Source organism: Papio anubis, chromosome 2, assembly GCF_008728515.1.
Source record: "Papio anubis isolate 15944 chromosome 2, Panubis1.0, whole genome shotgun sequence".
Lineage (NCBI taxonomy): Eukaryota > Metazoa > Chordata > Mammalia > Primates > Cercopithecidae > Papio > Papio anubis.
The window spans coordinates 47562508-47570912 of NC_044977.1; the positions used below are offsets into that span (position 1 = coordinate 47562508).

The 8405-nt window shown below is 43.4% G+C and overlaps 1 non-coding gene across 1 annotated transcript; it reads right to left on the reverse strand.

Moving 5' to 3' along the window:
- Positions 1 to 8298: 8298 nt before the first annotated feature.
- Positions 8299 to 8405, reverse strand: LOC116273922. The gene has a single exon (XR_004182425.1). It is a non-coding gene; the product is annotated as a U6 spliceosomal RNA (small nuclear RNA).

Sequence of the window (8405 nt, forward strand, 5' to 3'; positions counted from 1 at the left end):
TACAAGACTTGGGGGACAGGCTTGCTGGGGAGAACATGGAGAATCCCCCAGTACACATGGGTTGTTGGGCAATATGTTACACACACAACATATTGGCTGTGTTTGAATCAGCTTCCTATCATGGAGGACTTAGCTGTGGCATGAGGCTGGAGGAGGTTTTGGAGCAACTGAGGATTTCTGGCGGGGCTACTCCACGGTGTTATCCAAAGGCTTTTGGACTGACCCCGGCCTCTGAACACCATGGAGTGTCGGCAACGGGGTCTCCAACTTTCCTACGGTAATTTCTTCCTTTCCTATCTGTGACCGCCATATCTCTTTGTTTTTTTTTTTTTTTTGAGACGGAGTCTCGCTTTGTCGCCCAGGCTGGAGTGCAGTGGCCGGATCTCAGCTCACTGCAAGCTCCGCCTCCCGGGTTTACGCCATTCTCCTGCCTCAGCCTCCTGAGTAGCTGGGACTACAGGCGCCCGCCACCTCGCCTGGCTAGTTTTTTGTATTTTTTAGTAGAGACAGAGTTTCACCGTGTTAGCCAGGATGGTCTCGATCTCCTGACCTCATGATCCGCCCGTCAGGGCCTCCCCAAGTGCTGGGATTACAGGCTTGAGCCACCGCGCCCGGCCATCTCTTATGCCCTTTGTGTATGACAGTTCCGCATATAAATCAGGCACACCTCCTCAAACCTGACTATAAAATCCTGTGCATCCACCACCCACTGGTTCTTTCCACTCGGAGACCCCTCTCTGTAGAGAGAGCTGTTTCTCTGTTTTTTTGTTTGTTTGAGACAGAGTCTCGCTCTGTCGCCCAGGCTGGAGTGCAGTGGCGCGATCTTGGCTCACTGCAAGCTCCGCCTCCCGGGTTCATGCCATTCTCCTGCCTCAGCCTCCCGAGTAGCTGGGACTACAGGCGCCCGCCACCGAGCCCGGCTAATTTTTTGTAATTTTAGTAGAGACGGGGTTTCATTGTGTTAGCCAGGAAGGTCTTGATCTCCTGACCTCGTGATCCGCCTGCCTTGGCCTTCCAAAGTGCTGGGATTACAGGCGCAAGCCACCGCGCCTGGCCTGTTTTTCTTTTTCTTCACTTCTGCCTAGTAAACCTCTGCTAAAAACAAAACAAAACAACAACAACAAAACACAAGCAAAACTAAAATTTCCCCCCTATCAAGAACAAGCAAGGATGTCCACTTTTGCCACTTCTACTCAAGATGGTACTGGAAGTTCTACACAGAGCAATTAGGCAAGAAAATTAATTAAAGGTCATCCAAATTGGAAAGGAAGAGGTAAAACTACTTCTGTCTTAAATGGCATAATCCTATATGTGGAAAACCCTAAAGAATCCATCCAAAAAATACTGTTAGAGGCCAAGAGCAGTGGTTCTCATCTGCAATCTGAGAGCTTTGGGAGGCCAAGGCAGGAGAATCACCTGAGCCCAGGAGTTCAAGGCTGCAGTGAGCTATGATTGTGCCACTGCACTCCAGCCTAGGCGAGAAGGTGATACTCTGTCTCTAAAACAAACAAACAAACAACAACAAAAAACCCTTTTAGAACTAATAAACAAACTGAGCAAAGTTGCAGGATGCAAAATTGACATAAAAATCAATCGTATTTCTATGCACTAGCAAAAAACAACACTAAAAAAAGAAATTTTAAAAATTCCATTTACAACAGTATCAAAAAGAGTAAAATAGGAATAAATTTAACTAAGGAAGTGCAAGACTTGTACATCAAAGGAGGTGGAAGCAAATCACTGTTGAAGGAATTTACAGAAGGCTTAAATAAATAGACGTTCTGGATTCATAGATTAGAAGACTTAATATTGTTAAGATGACAATACTATCCACAGTGGTCTGCAGAACCAACACATTTCTACTGGAATGCAAATGGCATGTTTCTGCAAAAACAGAAAAATTCATCCTAAAATTCATACGAAATTTCAAGGAACCCCAAATAGCCAAAATAATCCTGAAAAAGAACAAAGGTGGGGTATTCATAATTTGTGATTTCAAAACTTGATACAAGCAATATTAATCAAAACAGTGTGGTACTGGCATAAAGATAGATATGTAGACCAGTGAATAGAATTGAGAGTCCAGAAATAAACCCTCACATATATGACCTACTGATTTCTGACAAGGGTGTCAGGACCATTCAACAAGGAAAGCAGAGTCTCTTCAACAAATGCTGGCAGAAAAATTGGATAACTGGATGCAAAAGAATGAAGCTGGAGCCTTATGTTACACAGTGTATAAAAGTTAACTTGAGAATGGATTTTTTAAAGCCCTAAATTTAGGAGCTTATACTACAAAACTCTTAGATGGAAATGAAGGAGCAAATCTTCGTGACCTTGTGTCATGGCAATGGTTTCTTAACTATGGCACCGAAGGACCATGTAACAAAAGAAAAACTAAATATGTTGGACTTCATCAAAATTTAAAATTTTGTGTATCAAAGGACACTTAAAAGATTAAAAAGACAACTCACAGAATGGGAGAAAATATTTGCAAATCATATATCCCATGAGGGTTTAATATTTAGAATATATAAAGAACTCCCACAACTCAAAACAAAAAACCGAACAGTCCAATTTAAAAATGGATAAAGGACGTGACAGACAATTTTCCAGAGAAGACACACAAATGGCTAATAAACACATGAAACGATGTTTAACATCATTAGTTATCAGGGAAATGAAGATACTAACCACAGTGAGATACTATTTCATACCCCCCAAGATGGCTATAATTTTAAAATGGAAAACAACAAGTGTTGGTAAGGATATGGGGAAATTGGAACCCTTGTGCAGTGCTGGTGGGAATGTAAAATGGTGCAGCTGCTGTGGAAAATGTCTTGATTCCTCAAAAAGTTAATCGTAGATTTACCATATGACCCAACAATTCCTCTACTATTTCAATGTTTAAAAGAATTGAAAACAGGAACTCAAACAGATTCTTCTGTACCCATGTTCATATCAGCAATATTCACAATTCCCAAAGGGTGGAAACAACCCACGTGTTCATCAGTGGATGAATGACAAACAAAATGTGAACTGCACATGCAATGGAATATTATTCATCCATAACAAGGATGACATTATTAGGCCAGGCACGGTGGCTCACGCCTGTAATCCCAGCACTCTGGGAGGCCAAGGCCAGTGGATCACAAGTTCAGGGGTTCGAGACCAGCCTTGCCAGCATGGCGAAACCCCGTCTCTACTAAAAATACTATGAACAACTGTATGCCAGCTACTCGGGAGGCTGAGGCAGGAGAATTGCTTGAACCTGGGAGGCAAAAGTTGCAGTGAGCTGAGACTGTATCACTGCACTCCAGCCTGGCCAACAGAGCAAGACTCCATCTCAAAAGAAAGAGGAAGAGGATGAAGTTCTTTTGGCACATGTTACAATACGGATGAACATTGAAAACATTATGATAAGTGAAATAAGCCAGACACAAAAGGACACATAGGTATAAACAAATATGTATGATTCTACTTATATGAAATACCTGTAATAGGCAAATTCATAGAGACAGAAAGTAGAATAGAGGTTAACAGGAGTTGGGAGAGGTGATAAGTTATTATCAATAAGTACAGATTTTGTTTTTGAGATAATAAAAAAGTTATGGAAATAGATAGTGATGATGGTTTCACAACATCTTGGATGTACTTAATACCACTGAATTGTACACTTAACCATAGCTTAAAAGATTTTATATATATTTTACCAGAAATTTTTTTTTTAAAAAAGGTAAAATTGACTTCTCAAGAGCCAAATTCTCCAGACATCTTGCAAGCTTATAGGATTTCTGTGCAACATTTACCACCACTGACCACCAACCCTATCGGGAAACTCTCAGCTCACTTAGGGTGTCAGTTAGGAATGCTTTTGACTTCAAGTAACAAAAAACAAGACACATAGTAGCTTCAGCAAGTAGGGGATTGTGTCTCATGCTCCCTCACCCTTAGCATACAGCTTTGGTTCTCGTGATTCAAGGATGGCTGCTGCACCTCCAGGCTTCACTTCCACATCCCAGGCAGGAAAAATAAGGACAGAGAAAGAGCCATTGGCTAAATGCTGAAGATCCTGGCCAGCAAAGACTGTCCCCTCTAAGAGGCTTTCTAGGAAACCCAACCAGTGATGCCCACTTACATCTCACTGTCCAGAACTGGGTCACATACCCCTTGCTAATGGCAAAGCAGGATGGGAGTGTGAAAAGGCTTTTACCTGAGCACACCTCTTCCCAAAATCTAAATGGAGCTCTGTCAGAAAGGAAGAAAGAAGAGTGGAGAATGAGGAGGCCACTGGCAAAGGCTGCTCCCTGGCTTCGGGGGTGTGCCTGGTCCCTGACGGTGGCTTCTCCAGCTCTCTCACTAATGTTTCCTGTGGCTCACCCTTGACCATTCAGCATTTCCCCACATTCTGACTTCGGCTCACTTCCTTTTTCATTCTAGGTACTTTCCCTGAGCCCATGCACTTCCCAGCCCCTGCTTTCAGCTACCACCCCTCATCAGGGAATCCCAAACACACACATAACTTCTACCTGGACCCAACGCCTGAGCTATAGACACATTTGTCCATTCATTCAAAAATGTTTATGAAGTGCTTTCTATGAGCTGGACATTCCTCTAGGCCTTGAGGATACAGCAGGAAGCAACAGCCCTCACAGAGTTTACCTTCAAGTGAGGGAGAGGGTTTATTAACATGTAAGCAACTAAGCAGGTTGTTCCAACTGGTGACACCAGAAGACTCCACAGCAGGATGCTGTGACAGAGGAGAGCGGGGATGGGAGGCTACTTCCAATAGGATAATCTCAAAGAGCTCTCTAAAGAGGTAACAAGAATAGTTGGTTTCCAGTCTGGGCAATAGGGTGATACCCCGTCTCTACAATTTTTTTTTTCTTAATGAGGCAGGTGTGGTGGTACGCACCTGTGGTCTCAGCTGTTGAGGAAGCTGAGGTGGGAAGCTGGCTTGAGTGCGGGAGGCGGAAGCTACAATGAGCCATGATCGTGCCGCTGCACTCCAGCCTGGGTGACAGAGCAAGACCCTGTCTCAAAACACAAAACAAAACAAAACCAAAAGAATAGTTGGTGCTGGCAAGGAGTGATTTTAAAATTCCCACCTGAGGGGGCTAGATACTGTAACAAGAGCAACTGACATTTTGCAGATTCAGTGTGGAGTCATGTGTGGAAACCTAGGTGGCACCACCTTCCCATGTGATTCTAGAACATTTTGAAACCTACAGGGCCTGGTGCTCCAGTCAGTGGCTTGGTGCCCTATCCCTTGATCAGGCCTCAGCATTTCTCCCCCGGTAATTACTATATAATCACTCCTCACTTTCTTCAGGATTCTCTCCAGGGGAGACCTTCCCTGGCCACATTTGCAATTGAAACTTCCTGCTTACCCAAACCAGCTTTTCCCCTTCCCCCGTCTTAGTTGTTCCCACAGCATTCATCACCACATAACATACACTATACATCTATTGCTTATTTGTTTATTGCCTGCCTTCCCTACCATAACTGGGTGTGTACCAAGGTAGGGATTCTTGTTTGTTCTTTTCACTGCGGAACCCCCAGTTTCCAGGCCTGTGTCGGGCACATATAAGATGCTCAGAAAATATTTATTCAATGAGTAAATGGTCTACTCGCTTGGAGGCTTCACCCCTTCTCTCACCCTCCTCCCTCCTGGCCACCAGAGAGACCACCCCACTAGATCATTCTCCTGCTTAGCAACTTTCAACAACTCCCTGTGCTTTCAGAAGAGAGTGCAAATTCTCAACCCAGCACTGGGGATGGCCTGGCTCTCTATCACTCCAGCCTCATCTCCCACCCCTTTGACACCCTGCACTGCAGCCACATCACCCCATTCATAGGTCCTTGCCTATGTCTATTTTATTTTTCTCTTTCTTCCGGATCTCAGATGCAGAGAATTGAGTTCATCTTCCCTTCAGTTTCATGAGTCACTATCATTTTGGGTAAGTGGGCCAGTGGTAAGCTCTTTTTTTTTTTTTTGAGAAGGAGTCTTGCTCTGTCACGCAGGCTATAGTACAGTGGTGTGATCTCGGCTCACTGCAACTTCTGCCTCCTGGGTTCAAGCAATTCTCCTGCCTCAGCCTCCAGAGTAACTGGGATTATGGGCACACACCACCATACCCGGCTAATTTTTTTGTATTTTTAGTAGAGATGGGGTTTTACCATGTTGGCCAGGCTGGTCTCGAACTCCTGACCTCAAGTAATCTACCCGCTTCGGCCTCCCAAAGTGCTGGGATTACAGGCCTGAGCCACTATGCCCAGCCAGTAAGCTCTCTTGATTTATTTTATTTTAAATATTTCCCCTCTCCACCCCTAATCTCCACTCTGATTTCATTTCCCCATGGAAGTGCCCACTCTAATACATTTGGTCCAGGTCCTGGGTGGCTTTCTATCCCTGGTAAATAAGTGGCATTCATTTATATAAAAAAGTACATACATGACCTTGTACTACAGATCTCATTCTGTTTCTTACCTTTTTCACCCAACACCGAGGGTGTGATGTATGTGTATGTTTTGTGTGTGTGTGTGTGTGTGTGTGTATACAATCTCTCCATTTCTCATTGCTCCCCACCAGATTGGCAATCCCTGCTGTTGTCCAAGTCCCACCCTAAGCATCCACCACATCTTATTCTCCTCCCAGTGTTAGACCTTCCACTGCCTCTAACTCTCCGCAATTACAACAGAGTTGCAATGAACATCCTCATCCTTGTGTGCTAATAGACCTGAGAACAAAGCTTACTCAGGGTTGGGGCTGCTGGCTTTTAGATTATAGGCACACTGCCTGCAACTGCTCCCACATCCTTAGCAGCATTTGGACTTATCCACCTTTCTAATTATTGGTAAGCTAATGGGCATGCTTATTATTTCAGACCTAGGCTGACTTCTGGGGTCAAAGGGGATACAGATGATTTTGCTGACACCTTATAGGTGGTACAAAGTCATAAAAGTAACTAACATTGATTTATGTAGTGAGAACACTATTGTCTTTTTAGTTTTCTTTTAGTAAGTTTTAGTGTGCTGGAGTGTGCTTTTAATTGCTTCCTCATACCGTCATGTATCCCATAACAACATTTTGGTCAATGACAGGACACATATAGGACAGGGGTCCCATAAGATTATCATGGAGCATATATAAAAACCTGATATATGGAACTTGATATTGGCATTTCAGATCAAGTAGGGGAAATGATTGATATTCAATATTCAGTAAAGATGATGGGACACTTAGTTTTCCAGATTAAAAAAATGTACATGTACTAGTATATATACCATCTAGGTTTGTATAAGTATACTCTATGATGTTCATGCAATGACAAAATCACTTAAAGACACGTTTCTCAAAAAGTATCCCTGGCATTAAGAGACGCATGACTGTACTTGCTAGATTTCCTTTTTATTAAAGATTCTTTGGAAAGGCTACTGTTGTTTTTATTGTATTTATTTTTGTGGTTTCTGACTATTTCTGGTAAGTGATAATGGTTTTCTATGTTTGGGGAAATACTTCACTAAGTAAAAAAAGCAGGTCAATTGAAAGAAAAATGATAATTAAGTCATAGGTGTTCCCTAGATAGCACAGAAATTCTGAAGATGGTTTTTCATATCACTGAGATTGGGGAAATCTGACATAAACCAAGGTTCAGCTGGGAACAGAGGGGTCTGTCCTGATGCTCCAGGTGGCCTGGTAGCCTTTAGCTCACAAAATGACCCAGGTTCAAATCCTGCTTTTTCTGAGCAAGTTACCTCTTATTTCCCTCTGCTGTAAAACGGCGATGACAACATTCACAGGATTATTAAGATAATTAAATGAGATCTTAACAAGGGACTCTAGCGCTGGGAGGGGCATAACACATGGTGTCAGCACCTTTGAGTGTGAAGACATGGACTTTTTTCTTTTCTTTACTTTTTTTTTTTTTTTTTTTTTGAGACGGAGTCTGCTCTGTCACCCAGGCTGGAGTGTAGTGGCATGATATTGGCTCACGGCAACCTCCGCCTCCCCAAATCAGGCGATTCTCCTGCCTCAGCCTCCTGAGTGGCTGGGCTTACAGGTACCCACCACGACGCCCAGCTAATTTTTTATTTTTAGTGGAGTCAGGGTTTCACCATATTGGTCAGGCTGGTCTCGAACTCCTGACCTTAGGCAATCCACCCGCCTCGGCCTCCCAAAGTGCTGGGATTATAGGCATGAGCCCCCACGCCTGACTTTCTTTTCTTAATAGTTGCCTTCTCTCTGTGTGTCCTGTCCTTAGCAGTAGATTTTGTCATGCTTTTCCCCCTTCATGATTATGTTTTTAATTACTTTTTGTTTTGTGTGTCATCCTTGCCCAGGGGCCATGCTAACTGTCTCTGTCTCGTTCCAATTTTAGTATAGGTGCTGCTGAAGAGAGTAC